Source organism: Salmo salar, chromosome ssa14 (genome assembly GCF_905237065.1).
Source record: "Salmo salar chromosome ssa14, Ssal_v3.1, whole genome shotgun sequence".
In the NCBI taxonomy this organism is placed as follows: domain Eukaryota; kingdom Metazoa; phylum Chordata; class Actinopteri; order Salmoniformes; family Salmonidae; genus Salmo; species Salmo salar.
In genome coordinates this window covers 92,308,768-92,331,431 of record NC_059455.1, presented here as the reverse complement: position 1 = coordinate 92,331,431, position 22,664 = coordinate 92,308,768, and the positions used below count along the sequence as shown (strand labels likewise).

The following is a 22,664-nucleotide window of genomic DNA, read 5'->3' as shown; positions in this document are numbered from 1 at the left end:
CAATGCAGATAGCTCGGTTACCCAATGTGCGGGAGCGCTGGTTGGTCGGCCCAATTGAGGTAGTATGTACATGAATGTATAGTTAAAGTGACTATGCATATATGATAAACAGAGAGTAGCAGCAGCGTAAAAGAGGGGTTGGTGGGGAGGGGGGCACACAATGCAAATAGTCCGGGTAGCCATTTGATTACCTGTTCAGGAGTCTTATGGCTTGGGGATAAAACTGTTGAGGAGCCTTTTTGTCCTTGACTTGGCACTCCGGTACCACTTGCCATGCGGTAGTAGAGAGAACAGTCTATGACTGGGGTGGCTGGGGTCTTTGACAATTTTTAGGGCCTTCCTCTGACACCGCCCCAGTGATGTACTGGGCCGTACGCACTATCCTCTGTAGTGCCTTGCGGTCGGAGGCCGAGCAATTGATGTACCAGGCAGTGATGCAACCAGTCAGGATGCTCTCGATGTTGCAGCTGTAGAACCTTTTGAGGATCTCAGGACCCATGCCAAATCTTTTTAGTTTCCTGAGGGGGAATAGGCTTTGTCGTGCCCTCTTCACGACTGTCTTGGTGTGTTTGGACCATTCTAGTTTGTTGTTGATGTGGACACTAAGGAACCTGAAGCTCTTAACCTGCTCCACTACAGCCCCATCGATGAGAATGTCAGTGTGCTCGGTCCTCCTTTTCCTGTAGTCCACAATCATCTCCTTAGTCTTGGTTATGTTGAGGAATAGGTTGTTATTCTGGCACCACCTGGTCAGGTCTTTGACCTCCTCCCTGTAGGCTGTCTCGTTGTTGTTGTGTCGTCTGCAAACTTAATGATGGTGTTGGAGTCGTGCCTGGCCATGCAGTCGTGGGTGAACAGGGAGTACAGGAGGGGACTGAGCACGCAACCCTGGGGAGCTCCAGTGTTGAGGATCAGCTTGGCAGATGTGTTGCTACCTACCCTCACCACCTGGGGGCGGCCCGTCAAGAAGTCCAGGATCCAGTTGCAGAGGGAGGTGTTTAGTCCCAGGATCCTTAGCTTAGTGATGAGCTTTGAGGGTACTATGGTGTTGAACGTTGAGCTGTAGTCAATGAATAGCATTCTCATATAAGTGTTCCTTTTGTCCAGGTGGGAAAAGGCAGTGTGGAGTGCAATAGAGATTGCATCATCTGTGGATCTGTTTGGGCGGTGTGCAAATTGGAGTGGGTCTAGGGTTTCTGGGATAATGGTGTTGATGTGAGCCATCAACAGCCTTTCAAAGCACTTCATGGCTACGGACGTGAGTGCTACGGTCTGTAGTCATTTAGGCAGGTTGCCTTTGTGTTCTTGGGCACAGAGACTATTGTTGTCTGCTTGAAACATGTTGGTATTACAGACTCAATAAGAGACATGTTGAAAAGGTCAGTGAAGACACCTGCCAGTATACAAAACAGGGTCCGTACGCTTTCTGTTTTTAGCGCACTAGAATCCTCAAAGCCACTGCCACCAAATGCCACAGAAAGATATCTGGATATGGGCTTCATCTTAATCCACAACATCTGCCTATGTCGGCCTTCTGAATCTTTGGTGGAAGGTGGCAGAGCTACAGCGGTGTTTGTCAGAACATTTCATATCCCGAAAATCGGTCTTCTAACGAAACAAAGCGTATGAACGGTTTGGCCTACAAACTGATATGACCACTCTATGGAAAGATGAGACTCTCACAAATATGATGGTGTTCTCTGTTTTAACCTACGACCCCCATGAGTGTCACGGGACCTGTCTGAATGTAATCCAAAATATATATATGTCACGTCCTGACCAATATTTAGGTATTATTTGTATTATATTTTGGTCAGGACGTGGCAGAGGTATATTTGTTTTGTATTTTGGGGTTTTGTGTGTGGTGTAGTGGGGTGTGTTAGTGGTTGGTATAGGTTCTAGGTTTGTTTTTCTATGTATAGTTAATTGGGGTTGGACTCCCAATTGAAGGTAGGTGTGTTGAGTTGCCTTTGATTGGGAGTCCTATATAATAGGGTGTGTTTGTCTTTGTGTTTTGTTGGTAGTTGTATTTTGCACTGCGTTTATTTATGCCTGTAAAACTGTCACTAGTCTTATTTCGTTTACTTGTTTTTCCTCCGTGTTCACATTCGTTTAATAAATTAAGATGATGAGCACTAACTCCTCTGCGTATTGGTCCACGTTCTCCGACGATGATTTCGCTATATCGTCTAGCGACTAATAAATCTGTGACAATATATATATATATATATTTTCCTGAGCTTTCTTATAGCTCCTAGATATAGGACAGGCATTTTAAAAACGTATCCCTTATTATTTATTTTATGTTTGCCACTTATGAATGTGTTAATCAATGTGTTTCAGCATAGACTAGCCTAAATTTCAAACTGGTCGATACTGGTCTATTCTGGTTTATTCTAGTCCATGCTGGTCCATACTAGTCCATGCTGGTCTATGCTGGTCCATGCTGGTCTATGCTGGTCCAAGCTGGTCAGTGCTGGTCTGACCAGCATGGTCTAGCTCAGGCCTGGGCAATTCCAGTCCTCTGGGGGCCTGATTGGTGTCACACTTATCCCCCATCCCTAGCAAACACACCTGATTGAAACAAAATGCATGTTTAACTGAAGATCATGATTAGTTGATTATTGGAGTCAGGTGTGTTAGCTGTGGCTGGGGCAAAAGTGTGAAAAAAGTCTAGCTGTTTAGGCTGGCCGACAAGCTGGTCAAGCTGGTGATGCTGGTATCCTGGTGACTGAGCTGGTCCATGCTGGTCTATGCTGGTCCAGCATGTCTTATTAAGAACCTTTAGGTCACCCCCTCTTAGACTCGCTTCACTTCCTGTTGAACGTAGAGTGCGAAAAGAGGGAGAATTCAGTTTGTTGTTTTAGAAGGTTCTGAAAGTCTATTGAAAAAGTTTGGTTACTAGCTAGCTACCTTTTGAGTTTGGATCCCGCGACGTGGTTGGCATCGGTTGCTGGGGCAGCAACTATTTGTCCAGTGATCCTGCCGACCAAGGCCAGGTCTGAGGAGCTGCTTAGAGTAGCAGCTAGCCTATCAAGCTAGCAGGGTTTTCTTAAGGGCTTGAACGTAGCCCACGATGCACTTAGCCATTGTGGCTGGGACCACAGATTATCCCGAGCTTGTGGCTGTCTAGAACCCTACTGTTTATTGTTGTTGTTTTCAATCTTCCTTGCAACCTGCCCTGTCTGGAACTGAAAGGAGTAACAGCGTAACCTACTGTTGTTACCATGACAAAGACCAAAGCCGGCCGGAGTATCATTGAGGACAGTGGTGTCTTTCTATTACGGGAGAAAGATCTTTTAAAAGAACATTAAGAGTTCTACAAACAGTTGTTACAACAACAAGAAAATAGCTTCAAGTGTTGTGTCCAAATACTGGTGGAGTCGACTAATAAAAGAATGGACGATCTGACCAGAGAAGTCCAAGACCTGAAGAACAGTTTGCGGTTCTCTCAGGGTCAGCTCGATGAGTTTAAACAGAAGAACGGCAAGATGACTGCAATCTGTAAGTCAGAGGACATCAGTTCTGTTTGTGAATCCATGATAACAATGACAGAGAAATCAGATTATCTTGAGGGACAATCAAGAAGGCACAACACTGTTGTGGACGGAATTACATAATCTCCATGAGACCTGGACAAAGTCTAAGGACAAAGTGAGGGAAATTATCTTGGAGAAACTGAACATGGACCACAAGAATATTGAGGTGGAGCGCGCCCACAGGACTGGAAAACCCACCACCGGCCCAGGGCAATAATAGTCAAGTTCCTGATGGTTCAAGGACAAGGTAGCTGTTCTGGAAAGAGCCAAGAACTTGAGAGGAACGTACATCTTCCTCAACGAGGATTATCCTGAAGCTGTGTGCCAGAAGAGGAAAAAACATATCGCAGCCATGAAAGGTGCCCAAGTGTGTGGGGACATTGCTTACATCCGCTATGACAGGCTCATTGGTCACCCTCCAAATTATTATTATTATTATTTAACTATACAAGCCAGTTAAGAACAAATTCTTATTTACAATGACAACCTACCCCGGCCAAACCTGGACGACGCCGAGCCAATTATGCGCTGCCCTATGGGACTCTCAATCATGGCCGGATGTGATACAGCCTGGATTCAAACCAGGGACTGTAGCGATGCTTTTTGCACTGATATGTAGTGCCTTTGACTGCTGAGCCACTCAGGAGCCCAAAAAAGCCCGGAAGGGATGAGAGAGCCAAGCATATGGGTTCGTAGCTTCAACCCTGCAGCACACATCAACTGATTAATGGACCGCTGAACGTATATATTTGGTTCTTGCTCTGTTTGCTCTTTTCCATATTATGTCTATATCTGATACCCAGGAAAGGGCTGAAAATAGCCCATATTAATATATGTAGCCTTAGAAATAAGGTTCATGAAATCAATAGCTTGTTAAGATCAGATAACATTCATATATTAGCCATTTCTGAGACGCACTTAGATCATTAATTTGATGATATAGCAATACAAGGATATAACATCTATAGAAGAGACAGGAATGCTTATGGGGAAGATGTGGCTGTATATATTTAGAGCCATATCCCTGTAATACTTATAAGATCTTATGTCAAGTGTCATCTAAAGCCTTTTCTTTTGGGGTGTTGATATAGGCCGCCAAGTGCTAACAGTCAGTATCTAAATAATATGTTTTTTTATATTTATTTATTTCACCTTTATTTAACCAGGTAGGCAAGTTGAGAACAAGTTCTCAATTACAATTGCGACTTGGCCAAGATAAAGCAAAGCAGTTCGACAACATACAACAACACAGAGTTACACATGGAGTAAAACAAACATACAGTCAATAATACAGTAGAAAAATAAGTCTATATAAAATGTGAGCAAATGTGGTGAGATAAGGGAGGTAAAGGCAAAAAAGGCCATGGTGGCAAAGTAAATACAATATAGCAAGTAAAACACTGGAATGGTAGATTTGTAGTAGAAGAAAGTGCAAAGTAGAAATAAATAATGGGGTGCAAAGGAGCAAAATAAATAAAATAAATAAATACAGTAGGGGAAGAGGTAGTTGTTTGGGTTAAATTATAGATGGGCTATGTACAGGTGCAGTGATCTGTGAGCTGCTCTGACAGCTGGTGCTTAAAGCTAGTGAGGGAGATGTGTTTCCAGTTTCAGAGATTTTTGTAGTTCGTTCCAGTCATTGGCAGCAGAGAACTGGAAGGAGAGACGGCCAAAGGAGGAATTGGCTTTGGGGGTGACAAAAGAGATATACCTGCTGGAGCGCATGCTACAGGTGGGTGCTGCTATGGTGACCAGTGAGCGGAGACAAGGGGGGACTTTACCTAGCAGGGTCTTGTAGATGACCTGGAGCCAGTGGGTTTGGCGACGATTATGAAGCGAAGGCCAGCCAACGAGAGCGTACAGGTCGCAGTGGTGGGTAGTATATGGGGCTTTGGTGACAAAACGGATAGCACTGTGATAGACTGCATCCAATATGCTGAGTAGAGTGTTGGAGGCTATTTTGTAAATGACATTGCCGAAGTCGAGGATTGGTAGGATGGTCAGTTTTACGAGGGTATGTTTGGCAGCATGAGTGAAGGATGCTTTGTTGCGAAATAGGAAGCCAATTCTAGATTTAACTTTTGATTGGAGATGTTTGACGAGTCTGTAAGGAGAGTTTACAGTCTAACCAGACACCTAGGTATTTGTAGTTGTCCACATATTCTAAGTCAGAACCGTCCAGAGTAGTGATGCTGGACAGGCGGGCAGGTGCCGGCAGCGATCGGTTGAAGAGCATGCATTTAGTTTTACTTGTATTTAGGAGCAGTTGGAGGCCATGGAAGGAGAGTTGTATGGCATTGAAGCTCGTCTGGAGGGTTGTTAACACAGTGTCCAAAGAAGGGCCAGAAGTATACAGAATGGTGTCGTCTGCGTAGAGGTGGATCAGAGACTCACCAGCAGCAAGAGCGACATCATTGATGTATACAGAGAAAAGAGTTGGCCCAAGAATTGAACCCTGTGGCACGCCCATAGAGAATGCCAGAGGCCCGGACAACAGGCCCTCCGATTTGACACACTGAACTCTATCAGAAAAGTAGTTGGTGAACCAGGCGATGCAATCATTTGAGAAACCAAGGCTACTGAGTCTGCCGATAAGGATGTGGTGATTGACAGAGTCGAAAGCTTTGGCCAGGTCAATGAATACGGCAGCACTGTATTGTTTCTTATCGATGGCGGTTACGATATCGTTTAGGGCCTTGAGCGTGGCTGAGGTGCACCCATGACCAGCTCTGAAACCAGATTGCATAGCGGAGAAGGTGCGGTGGGATTCGAAATGGTCGGTAATCTGTTTGTTGACTTGGCTTTCAAAGACCTTAGAAAGGCAGGGTAGGATGGATATAGGTCTGTAGCAATTTGGGTCAAGAGTGTCCCCTCCTTTGAAGAGGGGGATGACAGCAGCTGCTTTCAAATCTATGGGAATCTCAGACGACACGAAAGAGAGGTTGAACAGGCTAGTAATAGGGGTTGCAATAATTTCGGCAGATAATTTTAGAAAGAAAGGGTCCAGATTGTCGAGCCCGGCTGATTTGTAGGGGTCCAGATTTTGCAGCTCTTTCAGAACATCAGCTGAATGGATTTGGGAGAAGGATAATTGGGGAAGGCTTGTGTGAAAGCTTGATAGTGTACTTAGGTCTACTTTCTTGGGGACCTGAATACTGACTGGTTTTCATCAAGCTGTCCACTCAAGAGGAAGCTCTCACTGTAACCAGTGCCTGTAATCTGGTTCAGGTTATTAATCAACCTACCAGTGTTTACAAACACTACAGGAACAAGATCATCCACATGTATTGATCACATTTTTACTAAACTTTGTTCTAAAGCTGTATGCGTACCCATTAGATGTAGTCATCACAATATAGTGGCTATATCCAGGAAAACAAAAGTTCTGAAAGCTGGGCCTAAAATAGTGTATAAGAGATCAATATTTTGCTGTGACTTATGTGGATGATGTTAAAAATATTTGTTGGTCTGATGTGATTAATAAGGAGCATCCAGATACTGCACTTGATAAATTTATGAAATTGCTTCTTCCAATTATTGATAAACATGCATATCTGTCATATCTTTAATCTGAGCCTAGAGGAAAGTCTTTGTCCTCAGTTCTGGAGGGAAGTCAAAGTCATTCCGCAACCCAAGAGTGGTAAAGCGGCCTTTACTGGTTCTAACAGCAGACCTATCAGCTTGCTGCTAGCAAACTGTTGGGGAAAAATGGTGTTTGACCAAATACAATGCTATTTCTCTGTAAACAACAGACTTTCAACATCCTTATAGAGAAGGGCACTCAACATGTACTGCACTGACACAAGTGACTGATGAAATAAATTGCTAATAATAAGATTGTGGAAGCTGTACAGTTAGATTTCAGTGCAGCCTTTGATATTACTGAGAAAACGTACATTACCTTTCAAAAGTTTCGGGTCACCTCAAAATGTCATTGTTTTCCATGAAAACATACATGAAATTAGTTGCGAAATGAATAGGAAATAGAGTCAAGACATTGACAAGGTTCTAAATAAGGATTTTTCATTGAAATAATAATTGTGTCCTTCAAACTTTGCTCTCGTCAAAGAATCCTCCATTTCAAGCAATTACAGCCTTGCAGACCTTTGGCATTCTAGTTGTCAGTTTGTTGAGGTAATCTGAAGAGAGTTCACCCCATGCTTCCTGAAGCACCTCCCACAAGTTGGATTGGCTTGATTGACACTTCTTACGTACCATACCGTCAAGCTGCTCCCACAACAGCTCAATAGGGTTGAGATCCGGTGACTGTGCAGGCCACTCCATTATAGACAGAATACCAGCTGACTGCTTCTTCCCTAAATAGTTATTGCATAGTTTGGAGCTATGCTTTGGGTCATTGTCTTGTTGTAGGAGGAAATTGGCTCCAATTAAGCTCCATCCACAGGGTATGGCATGGCGTTGCAAAATGGAGTGATAACCTTCCTTCTTCAAGATCCCTTTTACCCTGTACAAATCTCCCACTTTACCACCTCCAAAGCACCCCCAGACCATCACATTGCCTCCACCATGCTTCCCAGATGGCGTCAAGCTCTCCTCCAGCATCTTTTCATTTTTTCTGCATCTCACGAATGTTCTTCTTTGTGATCCGAACACCTCAAACTTAGATTCGTCTGTCCATAACACTTTTTTCCAATCTTCCTTTGTCCAGTGTCTGTGTTATTTTGCCCATCTTAATATTTTATTTCTATTGGCCAGTCTGTGATATGGCTTTTTCTTTGCAGCTCTGCCTAGAAGGCCAGCATCCCAGAGTCGCCTCTTCACTGTTGACGTTGAGACTAGTGTTTTGCGGGTACTATTTAATGAAGCTGCCAGTTGAGGACTTGTGAGGCGTCTGTTTCTCAAACTAGACACTCTAATGTACTTGTCCTCTTGCTCAGTTGTGCACCGGGGCCTGCCACTCCTCTTTCTATTCTGGTTAGAGCCAGTTTGCGCTGTTCTGTGAAGGGAGTAGTACACAGCGTTGTACGAGATCTTCAGTTTCTTGGCAATTTCTTGCATGGAATAGCCTTCATTTCTCAGAACAAGAATAGACTGACGAGTTTCAGAAGAAAGTTATTTGTTTCTGGCCATTTTGAGCCTGTAATGCTGATGCTCCAGATACTCAACTAGTCTAAAGAAGGCCAGTTTTATTGCTTCTTTAATAAGCACAACAGTTTTCAGCTGTGCTAACATAATTGCAAAAGGGTTTTCTAATGATCAATTAGCCTTTTAAAATGATAAACTTGGATTAGCTAACACAACGTGCCATTGGAACACAGGAGTGATGGTTGCTGATAATGGGCCTCTGTATGCCTATGTAGATATTCCATTAAAAATCAGCAGTTTCCAGCTAAAATAGTAATTTACAACGTTAACAATGTCTACACTGTATTTCTGATCAATTTGATGTTATTTTAATGGACAAAAAATGTGCTTTTCTTTCAAAAACAAGGACATTTCTAAGTGACCCCAAACTTTTTGAACGGTAGTGTATTGTGTTATGGCTTTTCAACCTCTGCGATATCGTGGATTCAGAGTCATCTATCTAATAGAACTCAGATGGTTTTCTTTAATGGAAGCTTCTCTAATGTCAAACATGTAAAGTGTGGTGCACCTCAGGGCAGCTCTCTAGGCCCTCTACTCTTTTCTATTTTTACCAATGACCTGTCACTGGCATTTAACAAAGCAGGTGTCCATGAATGCTGATGATTCAACCATATACGCATCTGCAACCACAGCTAATGAAGTCAATGAAATCCTTAACAAAGAGTTGCAGTCTGTTTTGAAATGGGTCGCCGTTAATAAACTTACCCTGAACATCTTTAAAACTAAGAGCATTGTATTTGGTACAAATCATTCCCTAAGTTCTAGACCTGAGCTGAATCTGGTAATGAATGGCGTGGCTGTTGAACAAGTAGAGGACAATAAATTACTTGGTGTTACCTTAGATTGTAAACTGGCATGGTCAAAACATACAGATGAAATGGTGGTAAATATGTGGAGAGGCCTGTCAGTAATAAAGAGATGCTCTTTATGTAGCTACATTTGAAATGGTATATCAGCTACAACATGGTATATATCATACACTACAGTTGAGGAATAATGAGTAAGTAATTCTGCTTTGAAAGTTGATAAACTTGTAACCTCACTTTAGAGAAAATGGCCCTTGAATGTTTTGGTACACCTACTGGAGAGCTCCTCTTTGTCTACACCCATTCAGCATCATTCACACCCTCTTAAGCCCCACCCATCTCTTTAAGGATTCACATGTGAGGCCATGTGCTAAACAGAGTGGGTACGGTAGTGTACTAAACAACAAAAGATTTCAAGACTAAAGGCTGGTTTATACTACGTCTATCGACATGAACATTCTATTGTCGTACGACATCAAACTTGTCGTTGTGAAAAAGTATCAACCCCAAAAACTCCAGGCTGCAGGACATCAGCAGCCTTGTGGTGCAAAATAGCATAACTGGTGTATTTTAACACCAATATACCCATCCATTTAAAAATGAATTTAGTATATGTCAATCTAGCAAACCAGGCAAAAATAAGCAACTTTCTAAACAATGTTTTGGTTCGTGTCTAGCTTGTTAGCTAACCTTAAATTAGCTGGCTAACCAGTTCAAATAATGACCATATCATATAGCTGACAACGTCTTCACTTTAGCTTATTTGTATTCAATATTACAGGAAAATAAACTCACAACAAGATCATTATTTACAAGTTAATCACAAGCTAATTACAGAAAATACCTTACGGTTGTGATTGTGACTAAATAAAAGCAGGGCAGTCTACCGAATAATTTTAGAACTTGGACACTGTCTCATTGGCATAACAATATATCATAATTTGACTTTGGTGCAGGTCATGTTGTTCTTCACATTACCCTCTCTGGTAAACACACACTATATTAAATAAGAGCAAAGTATATTTGTCACATGCACAGGATACAGAAGGTGTAAATTGTACAGTGAAATGGTTCCTTGCATAGTGGTGTCTTTTGTATAGACATGTAGCTAGCTAGCTAAACAATGAACCATAATCCCAACTCATAACATTACTACCCTGCATGAATCTGCAGGTAACTAACCAACTAGGTTCAATGTTAGCTAGCTAGCTAACATTAGGCTATAACTAGCAAGGCAAATGGCTCTGAGATACAAATAATATTACTACACAGATCATACACGTAATGTTAGCTAGCTAGCTAGCTAGCGAGCCAGCCAGTTAACGTTAGCTAACTAGCTAACAGTACGCTTTAACTTGCAATGAAAACGACTTTGAAAAATTTTGAATTATATAATATCTGAAAATGTAGCTAGCTAAACACTCTTACCCGTATAAATGCATGAACGCTTCTCCCTCTCTATCACGAATGCCATGGTTGCCCTTAGTTTGAAGATATAATCCGGAGACAGGTGTTTTATACAACAGCCTTCTGTGTTCTCTTTTCGACTCCCTCCACATATTTGGAATCAAACGGCAGAATTTTCTTCATCTCCTTAGCTATCATACTCTGATTCCACTGGGCATTCCACTGATTTCAAAACTCAGTCCTCCAGAAAGTGGAGAGCATTGTCAACACTTCTGCAGTAATTTGTGATTTCTTTCAAAAAGCCACGTTAGAAAGGATTACCTACACATACTGATCAGCTCATGTTACAAGGCAGACCAATTCGAAATCAGCTCTCAGCATGTCCAGGCCTTCCATTATCTCAGTCAATCATGGCTAGCGGAAAGGTTCCTTTTTCCGTGGCTAAATCAACTAGGCTCATAATTTAACAATTCAATTCGTATTTACAGATAGCGTACAAGTTTGTTATTAAGGTACATGAAAGTTCACATTTTCCACAAGGCATTTCTGTAAAAAAAAACGCATTTTGATAAAAAAATGTATGTTTACATTCAAATGCCTCCCCTGTGAAGTAGTGACTCGCAACATACGCCTAGTTTCCTGAAACGAGTCACATTTATTCAAGTGCTGCAAAGAAAAACCTAGTTAAGCTGCAGCTGGCCCAGAACAGAGCGGCACATCTTTTTCTTAAAGGACTAATATTAATACTAGGCATGTCAGTCTCTCTTGGATACAAGTTGAGGAAAGACTGACTGCGTCACTTCTTGTTTTTATAAGAAACATTAATGTGTTGGAAATTCCAAATTGTTTGCATAGTCAACTTACACACAGCTCTGACCAGTGGTGGTCGGTGCCGTTTAAGATGAGGAAGGACATCCATTTTTTTCATGAGCGTGGCCTTATTTCTATTACAGCATATTGGATGACTGTAATTCATATTCCATTCACCCAGTTCAATGTAACATCAATAGGTTTAGCCTACTGCATGATTTACATGGTAACATTTTCCCTATACCCATCATGAGGTTGCTACAACCTAGCCTATGAATGAAAGTTTACAACGTAGGCGCACACAGGTCGAGAGAAAGATTGTGACAAACAGTGAAGCATTCAATACCGCCTTGCATCTAGGGTGTAATCATTAGTCCAACAGTTGCAAACAACAGTTTCTTTTGGACTAATTCCTGTACATTGATTAATTAATCAATCATTTTTGTCCTATGCTACACAAAGATAAATAACATACATTTTCTAAACTAATCAAATCTGTTAGTTGGACTTGTTGCACCGCTACTGAAATGGTTGTTCCAGTTTAGATGGTTAAGGTTGTCTCATTTATTTTTCTTTCCAACCCTGCCAGTCATTCTGAATGCAGCGAAGGCTGGTGACCAGTGTCTAAAACACAACGAAGGCTGGTGACCAGTGTCTAAAACACAACGAAGGCTGGTGACCAGTGTCCAAAACACAACGAAGGCTGGTGACCAGTGTCTAAAACACAACGAAGGCTGGTGATCAGTGTCTAAAACACAACGAAGGCTGGTGACCAGTGTCCAAAACACAACGAAGGCTAGTGACCAGTGTCTAAAACACAACGAAGGCTGGTGACCAGTGTCAAAAACACAACGAAGGCTGGTGACCAGTGTCCAAAACACAACGAAGGCTGGTGACCAGTGTCCAAAACACAACGAAGGCTGGTGACCAGTGTCCAAAACACAACGAAGGCTGGTGACCAGTGTCTAAAACACAACGAAGGCTGGTGACCAGTGTCCAAAAAACAACAAAGGCTGGTGACCAGTGTCCAAAACACAACGAAGGCTGGTGACCAGTGTCTAAAACACAATGAAGGCTGGTGACCAGTGTCCAAAACACAACGAAGGCTGGTGACCAGTGTCAAAAACACAACGAAGGCTGGTGACCAGTGTCTAAAACACAACGAAGGCTGGTGACCAGTGTCTAAAACACAACGAAGGCTGGTGACCAGTGTCTAAAACACAACGAAGGCTGGTAACCAGTGTCGAAAACACAACAAAGGCTGGTGACCAGTGTCCAAAACACAACGAAGGCTGGTGACCAGTGTCTAAAACACAACGAAGGCTGGTGACCAGTGTCCAAAACAAAACGTAGGCTGGTGACCAGTGTCAAAAACACAACGAAGGCTGGTGACCAGTGTCCAAAACACAACGAAGGCTGGTGACCAGTGTCCAAAACACAACGAAGGCTGGTGACCAGTGTCTAAAAAACAACGAAGGCTGGTGACCAGTGTCTAAAACACAGCGAAGGCTGGTAACCAGTGTCTAAAACACAACGAAGGCTGGTGACCAGTGTCCAAAACACAACGAAGGCTGGTGACCAGTGTCCAAAACACAACGAAGGCTGGTGACCAGTGTCTAAAACACAACGAAGGCTGGTGACCAGTGTCTAAAAAACAACGAAGGCTGGTGACCAGTGTCTAAAACACAGCGAAGGCTGGTAACCAGTGTCTAAAACACAACGAAGGCTGGTGACCAGTGTCTAAAACACAACGAAGGCTGGTGACCAGTGTCTAAAACACAACGAAGGCTGGTAACCAGTGTCGAAAACACAACAAAGGCTGGTGACCAGTGTCCAAAACACAACGAAGGCTGGTGACCAGTGTCTAAAACACAACGAAGGCTGGTGACCAGTGTCTAAAACACAACGAAGGCTGGTGACCAGTGTCCAAAACACAACGAAGGCTAGTGACCAGTGTCAAAAACACAACGAAGGCTGGTGACCAGTGTCCAAAACACAACGAAGGCTAGTGACCAGTGTCTAAAACACAACGAAGGCTGGTGACCAGTGTCTAAAACACAACGAAGGCTGGTGACCAGTGTCCAAAACACAACGAAGGCTGGTGACCAGTGTCTAAAACACAACGAAGGCTGGTGACCAGTGTCCAAAACACAACGAAGGCTAGTGACCAGTGTCAAAAACACAACGAAGGCTGGTGACCAGTGTCCAAAACACAACGAAGGCTGGTGACCAGTGTCAAAAACACAACGAAGGCTGGTGACCAGTGTCTAAAACACAGCGAAGGCTGGTGACCAGTGTCCAAAACACAATGAAGGCTGGTGACCAGTGTCAAAAACACAACGAAGGCTGGTGACCAGTGTCAAAAACACAACGAAGGCTGGTGACCAGTGTCTAAAACACAACGAAGGCTGGTGACCAGTGTCTAAAACACAACGAAGGCTGGTGACCAGTGTCTAAAACACAGCGAAGGCTGGTGACCAGTGTCTAAAACACAACGAAGGCTGGTGACCAGTGTCCAAAACACAGCGAAGGCTGGTGACCAGTGTCCAAAACACAACAAAGGCTGGTGACCAGACTAACCAACAGACTAACAGACTAACCAACAGGTTGAGAACTGATGAAAAAAAGTGATAGATAACTGTCTGATGGACTTGTAAGCAACATACACAGACCAGAATGACTAGCCCACAGACCTGCCGTTGAGAATGGTTACATCTCCCTGATACAGGCCAGGGTGTCTGGTTTGAGAGAGCGTGTACATCTGTGTGAAACTGTGTGTGTCTGGTGTGAATGTTATGGTTCTCAGAAGTGCTGTCAGTTTAAATAAGGCCTATTTATGTCAGAGTAAATTTAACAGCAGCTATAGTTCCCCTCTGCTCTACCCTAACCAGAGATATTAGAGCAATCTCTCTCTCTCTCTCTCTCTCTCTCTCTCTCTCTCTCTCTCTCTCTCTCTCTCTCTCTCTCTCTCTCTCTCTCTCTCTCTCTCTCTCTCTCTCTCTCTCTCTCTATATATATATATCTCTATCTATCTATCTATCTCTCTCTCTCTCTCTCTCTATCTATCTATCTATCTCTCTCTCTCTCTCTCTGTTTTTTTTCTCTCTCTCTGTTTTTTTTCTCTCTTTCTCATGGGTGAAACCCTTTACTAAACTTATATTTGCATAGATTAAAAAAGAAGCAACACTGTATCAAAATAGTGTTTTGGAGATAATGGCATGCTTGTACACTCATCCCCTCTATAGGGGTGGAAGCCAACCCTCCTGCAGGAAAGCTACTGGGTGTGCAGACTTTTGCTTCAGCCATACTGTAATCAGTGGTGTAAAGTACTTAACTAAAATTATTTAAAGTACTACTTAAGCAGTTTTTTGGGGTATCTGTACTTTACTTTACTATTTATATTTTTGACAACTTTTACTTATACTTCACTACATTCCTAAATAAAATATTGTACTTTTTACAACATACATTTTCCCTGACAACCCAAAGTACTTTTGAATACTTCACACACTTATCAAGAGAACACGTGGTCATCCCTACTGCCTCTGATCTGGCAGACTCACTACACACAAATGCATCTTTTGTAAATATTGTCTGAGTGTTGGGAGTGTGCTTCTGGCTATCCGTTCATTTTAAAAACAAGAAAATACTTCATATGAGGAATTTGAAATGATTTATACTTTTACTTTTGTTACTTAAGTATATTTTGGAATTACATTTAGTTTTGATACTTAAGTATATTTAAAACCAAATACTTTTAGACTTTTATTCAAGTAGTATTTTACTGGGTGACTTTCACTTTTACTTGAGTAACTTTTTATTAAGGTATCTATACTTTTACTCAAGTATGAGAATTGGGCACTTTTTTCTACCACTGACAATAACATACCTGATTCAGCTAATCAAGGTCCTGTTGAGCAGCTGATTAGTAGAACCATTTTTAAGTAGTGGTGGAACAATACCCAGCATACCCAGCATCTCTCAAGAAGGAGGGTTGGCCACCTCTGATATACGGGCAGTAACTCTCTTTGTACTCAACCGGTTACAAGAAGTTCAGTGGTTTAAATCCAACTCAGGCTATTCCCACCTAAATTGCCTATCTAATGGACATGGAGGGATTTTAAAAAAATAAAACATTTACTCTGGACTGAAAACGCATAGCAGACACACACACCACCCTCAATCATCACACTCACAGACATCCAAACACACCCTTTCCTGTGCCATCTCCTACAGATAAACAGCTCCCAGCAGGGAATTCACAGCAGGAACAACACAGTAGGAACAACAGAGTAAGAACAACACAGTAGGAACAACACGCACACACAGCTATGTGGAGTAAGTTTGGGTTGGTATACAGAATACTTTATCTCTCTCATTCTGGCCTAGTTACAGAATCCTTTATCTCTCTCATTCTGGCCTAGTTACAGAATCCTTTCTCTCTCTCATTCTGGCCTAGTTACAGAATCCTTTATCTCTCTCATTCTGGCCTAGTTACAGAATCCTTTATCTCTCTCATTCTGGCCTAGTTACAGAATCCTTTCTCTCTCTCATTCTGGCCTAGTTACAGAATCCTTTCTCTCTCTCATTCTGGCCTAGTTACAGAATCCTTTATCTCTCTTATTCTGGCCTAGTTACAGAATCCTTTATCTCTCTTATTCTGGCCTAGTTACAGAATCCTTTATCTCTCTCATTCTGGCCTAGTTACAGAATCCTTTATCTCTCTCATTCTGGCCTAGTTACAGAATCCTTTATCTCTCTCATTCTGGCCTAGTTACAGAATCCTTTATCTCTCTCATTCTGGCCTAGTTACAGAATCCTCTCTCTCTCTAATTACCTGCTTTCGGTGCCTGTGAGGGTTTCTCTGGGCTTGACTACAGACCAACAAACAATCTCCCTGCACTTCTCACACTCACTTTGTTTGAAAAATCACTCTGTCATTTAACCAAACCAAAACAAAGTTTGTGAAATTGTGCTGGTTTTGTTTTCGCTGAGTGAGTGTGTTGAGTAACTTCAGATTTTATTTTTTACGGATGTTGGCCAGTGAAGCGTGAAGGGCAGCGCTTACAGTTCACACTGAGCCTGTTAAGTCAGTTATTTTGAAATCAAATTACAGAGCAATAAATGGAACACTAGATTAGGAGTAAATAACGGTGGTGAATCAAAGGCTGCATCTGACTTCATGACAGTGTTGCCTATTCCCTATATATGCCTAGTGTACCGTAGGCCTACTAGGCTATTTTTGTTCAGATACATATAGCGAGGGACAATACATGAGAACGGATCCTTGGTGTCCACATCACCAACAAACTAACATGGTTCAAGCACACCAAGACAGTCGTGAAGAGGGCACGACAAAACCTATCCTCCCTCAGGAGACTGAAAAGATTTGGCATGGGTCCTCAGATCCTCAAAGGTTTCTACAGCTGCACCATCGAGAGCATCCTGACTGGTTGCATCACTGCCTGGTATGGCAACTGCTCGGCCTCAGACCGCAAGGCACTACAGAGAGTAGTGTGAACGGCCCAGTACATCACTGGGGCCAAGCTTCCTGCCATCCTGGACCTCTATACCAGGCAGTGTCAGAGAAAGGCCCTAAAAATTGTCAAACACTCCAGCCACCCTAGTCATAGACTGTTCTCTCTACTACCACACGGCAAGCGGTACCGGAGCGCCAAGTCTAGGTCCAAGAGGCTTCTAAACAGCTTCTACCCCCAAGCCATAAGACTCCTGAACATCTAGTCAAATGGCTACCCAGACTATAAGCATTGCCTCCTCTCCGCACCACTGCCACTCTCTGTTGTCATCTATGCATAGTCACTTTAATAACTCTACCTACATGTACATAGTACCTCAACTAACCGGTGCCCCTGTACATTGACTCTGTACCGGCACCCCCCTGTATATATATATATTTAACCATTGTTGGTTAGGGGCTCGTAAGTAAGCATTTCACTGTAAGGTTGTATTTGGCGCATGTGACTGATACAATTTTATTTGATTTTGATTACATAGGGAGGGATGCTACATAGGGAGAGATGCTACATAGGGAGGGATGCTCCATAAGAAGGGATGCTACGTAGGGAGGGATGCTACATAGGGAAGGACGATACATAGGGAGGGACTTTACATAGAAAGTCTGCAACATACGGAGGGATGCTACATAGAGAAGGACACTACATAGGGAGGGATTCTACGTAGGGAGGGATGCTACATAAGAAGGTATGCTACATAGGGAGGGATGCTACATAGGGAGGGAGGGTACAAAGGGAGGGACACTACATAGAGAGGGACACTACATAGAGAGGGATGCTACATAGGGAAGGACGATACATAGGGAGGGACTTTACATAGAAAGTCCGCAACATACGGAGGGATGCTACATAGAGAAGGACACTACATAGGGAGGGATTCTACGTAGGGAGGGATGCTACATAAGAAGGTATGCTACATAGGGAGGGATGCTACATAGGGAGGGAGGGTACAAAGGGAGGGACACTACATAGAGAGGGACACTACATAGAGAGGGATGCTACATAGGGAAGGACGATACATAGGGAGGGACTTTACATAGAAAGTCCGCTACATACGGAGGGATGCTACATAGAGAAGGACACTACATAGGGAGGGATTCTACGTAGGGAGGGATGCTACATAAGAAGGTATGCTACATAGGGAGGGATGCTACATAGGGAGGGAGGGTACAAAGGGAGGGACACTACATAGAGAGGGACACTACATAGAGAGGGACGCTACATAAGGAGGGATGCTACATAGGGAGGGATGCTACATAGGGAGGGATGATACATAGAGAGGTACACTACATAGAGAGGGACGCTACATAAGGAGGGACAATACATAAGGGATGCTACATAGGGAGGGATGCTACATAGGGAGGGATGCTACATAGGGAGGGACGCTACAAAGAGAGGGATGCTACATAAGGAGGGATGCTACATAGGGATGCTCCATAGGGAGAGATGGGGATGCTACATAGGGAGGGATGCTACATAAGGAGATATGCTACATAGGGATGGATGCTACATAGGGAGAGATGCTACATATGGAGGGCAAAAAGTACTACAGTGGAGGAATATGGCTCTGGTCAAAAGTAGCCTAGTGCATTATAAGGGAAATAAGATACGGCCTGACACTTTTCTGTTAGCTTGACAATGGCTTTTTGGACGTGGTCATTAGCGATATAGAGGAAATCTTCGGCTCTGTCGATTACAGGATGAGTGTACTCCTATGTCATAAAGGTTCAGACCTCTTGGTAGAGGCTATAGTAGGCCAGAGGCAGGCGCCCACTGAAACCTTCTTTCACTCTATCACTCCCTTTCTCTACTTTTCTATATGGAGGATGTGATGACATCACGTGGAAACAGGAAGACCCTGTGCCTGAGACACCTGACTTCGCAGAACTTTTCCATCTCTCCCTCACCCTTCATCACTCACTCTCTCTTTTTCCACCCCCCAACCTCCCCCTGTACCTCTCACTCAGTGGAGGCTCCACAGAGGAGGAAGGGGGGACCATCCTCCTCAGTAAATTTTATTAAAATTAAAATTGTAAAACATTTAAAAAGTTATAATTTTTTTATTAAACTATACTAAATATATTCACGTCACCAAATAATTGATTAAAACACACTGTTTTGCAAAGAAGGTCTACAGTACTCTGTAGGGTAGCACCATTGTGTAGCTGGAGGACAGCTAGCTTCCGTCCTCCTCTGGGTACATTGACTTCAAAACAAACCTAGGAGGTTCATGGTTCTCACCCCCTTCCATAGACTTACACAGTAATTAGGAAAACTTCCAGAGGATGTCCTCCAACCGATGAGAGCTCTTGTAGCATGAACTGACATGTTGTCCACCCAATCAAAGGATCAGATAATTAATCAAGTGCTGAAAGCATAAGCTACAACTAGCTAGCACTGCAGTGTATAAAATGTGGTGAGTAGTTGACTCAAAGAGAAAGACAATAGTTGAACAGTTTTTAACTAATTCATTTCTTACAAAATGAAGGAGAAGCAAGAGAGAGAGAGAGATTGTCATTTTTTTTTACTTTCAGTTTCACTTACTTAGCTAGCTAACGCAGCTAGCTAGTTTAGCCTACTCAAACACCTTTCTCAAACAGAGGGATGCTATGTTAGCCAGCTGGCTATGACTATCCAACACAACACTGGAACTCTTCCAAGTCAAGGTAAGCTTTTTTTTACAAATGTATTGCCACTAGGGCCTGCCGGTATAAGTGCTAAACTGCTTACTGACTGTACACTATAATGTTACTGCATGATTGTAGAGGGTAACAGGGATAAACATATCTGAATTTGTCCAATAGAAAACTCTTGTTTGCAACACCCTATATCAGCTAGATGCAGGCAAGCTTGTGCAATACGGTATTGAATGTGTCACTGTCTGTCCATCTGTCACTGTCTGTCACATCAAATTTTTCTCTCAACCTGAGTGCACCTACGTTGCAAACTTTAATTCATAGGCTAGGTTGTAGCAACCTCATGATGGGTATAGGGAAAATGTTAGTATCATGCAGTAGCCTAAACCTATCGATGTTACATTGAACTGGGTGAATGGAATATGAATTACAGTCATCCAATATGCTGTAATAGAAATAAGGCCACGCTCATAAAAAAAATGGATGTCCTTCCTCATCTTAAAACAGCACCGACCGCCACTGGTCTAACAACCCCCCCCCCCCCTCTCTCTCTTTCCCTGCCCTCTCACTCTCTCTCTCCTTGCCCTCTCTCTCTCTTTCCCTGCCCTCACGCTCTCTCTCCCCCTCTCTCTCTCCTTGCCCTCTCTCTCTCTTTCCCTGCCCTCTCGCTCTCTCTCCCCCTCTCTCTGTCCTTGCCCACTCTCTCTCTCTCTCCTTGCCCACTCTCTCTCCCTGCCCTCTCTCTCTCTCTCCCCCTCTCTCTCTCCTCCTCTCTCTCTCTCCCTGCCCTCTTTCCCTGCCCTCTCACTCTCTCTCTCCTTGCCCTCTCTCTCTCTTTCACTGCCCTCTCGCTCTCTCTCCCCCTCTCTCTCTCCCCCTCTCTCTCTCCTTGCCCACTCTCTCTCTCTCTCCTTGCCCACTCTCTCTCCCTGCCCTCTCTCTCTCTCTCTCTCCCTCTCTCTCTCCTCCTCTCTCTCTCTCTCTCCCTGCCCTCTTTCCCTGCCCTCTCACTCTCTCTCCCCCTCTCTCTCTCCTTGCCCACTCTCTCTCTCTCTCCTTGCCCACTCTCTCTCCCTGCCCTCTCTCTCTCTCTCTCCTCCTCTCTCTCTCTCTCTCCCTGCCCTCTCTCCCTGCCCTCTCGCTCTCTCTCCCCCTCTCTCTCCTTGCCCACTCTCTCTCTCTCCTTGCCCACTCTCTCTCTCTCTCTCTCCCTGCCCTCCATTTTCTCTGTATATCCCCACTATTCCTCTTTTTCGCTACATTGAAGGTTATGCTTTGAGATAAAACAAAATATGGGCTCCTAGACTGCTCACTTCTCAGTATCCTATCACTACTGCTCCACTCACACCCTGCAGTGTTTCCTGTTGACCAGGAGAGAGAGAGAGAGAGAGAGAGAGAGAGAGAGAGTGTGTGTGTTTCATACCTGTGCCTGTGCCCTCAGAAATAGGGGGAAACAGCCAAAACAATATACATTTACATTGCTACACACAGACATTTGAACTTTACCATAGATACACATACACACACTGAGTATCTTTTTTTAGGCTACAGAGGTTTACACTCAGTCTCAGAAAGCTAAATAAGAGTCGCAAACATGACTGACTCACCGGAGAGCATGAAGGGTCGTCCGTTATTCGCGCTGGCTGGCGGAGAGAACAGCACCAGGGAGTTAAGTCCAGGCGCACGGGACAGAACGGGATGAGACCGTGGCTCGCGGAGCGCTCCTCTAGAGGGGATGTGAACGCGCGGCGCTCTCTCTCTCTGTCCGGAAGGGTTGGATTGACTGACACGCGCACTGACTGACATCCACTCCGAAGAGCGCACCCTGGATGTGCTTGTGATTTAACAGGAAAAATAGAAATCTGGTTTTGACTTTCAATTACGTGATTCATCTAGAATTTTTTTGGACAAAACCGCTGAGCCCGGGAATAGAACCAGGTAGTCCCTTCCGCCTATCCTGCTAGAGAGACATATGTTTCCCATGAAATAGAGCCCTCGAATTGAAAAAGAGACAGACAGATAATGTCTCTCTTTCTCTCTCTTCCCTACCTCTTTCTCTTTCTCTCTTTCTTTCTCTTCCCTACCTCTCTCTCTTTCTCTCTCTTCCCTACCTCTCTCTCTTTCTCTCTCTTCCCTACCTCTCTCTCTTTCTCTTCCCTACCCCTCTCTCTCTCTTTCTCTTCCCTACCTCTCTCTCTCTCTCTCTCTCTCTCTCTCCCTCTCTTTCTCTTCCCTACCTCTCTCTCTCTCTCTCTCTCGGCATCTAGAGAGGTACTGGAAGCGGATAAAGTGTGATCTCGCCTACAGTCTAAAACTTAACGAACGGGTTTTCAGCGTAACATCAGTTTGTTCAATGCTGGAGACACCAAAGAGTAATGACGTCTTTTTGTAGGCATTAACTCCGCCATGGTTCGTTGGCCAAAACCTACCGGGAAAATTCATGGCGTGTTTGTAGGGTTTTCTGGACTAAAGTCGAAAATAAGGTCTGTGGTGAAGATAATCTTCATTCGATTCCAGGCTGTATCACATCCGGCTGTTATTGGGAGTCCCGTAGGGCAGCGCAGAATTGGCCCAGCGTCGACCGGGTTTGGCCGGAGTAGGCCATCATTGCAAATGATTTGTTCTTAACAGACTTGCCTAGTTAAATACATAGATATTTATTTTTTCCAAAACCCTATTCATTCCCCATTCATTTTTCCCATAGGGATGACTGAACGAACCAGAGGTAATATATTTCCGGGTTTTATAACTACAAACTGGCGAGATTTGTTCTCTGTTGGGAACAAGAGGTGGTTATAATGATTTTAGAGTTCTATGAAACTCAGG

The 22,664-nt window shown here is 43.6% G+C and overlaps 1 protein-coding gene across 2 annotated transcripts in view; it reads right to left on the bottom strand.

The window, feature by feature from the left end:
* The window catches only part of LOC106593574 (proto-oncogene tyrosine-protein kinase Yrk), a 46,280-nt gene extending 24,406 nt beyond the window's left edge, over positions 1 to 21,874 (bottom strand). For both annotated transcript variants that reach the window (XM_045695022.1, XM_045695023.1), the window contains exon 1: positions 21,446 to 21,874. The gene's annotated coding sequence lies outside the window, so the exon portion shown is untranslated. The remainder of the gene's footprint in view (positions 1 to 21,445) is intronic.
* Between the last annotated feature and the right edge of the window lie 790 nt (positions 21,875 to 22,664).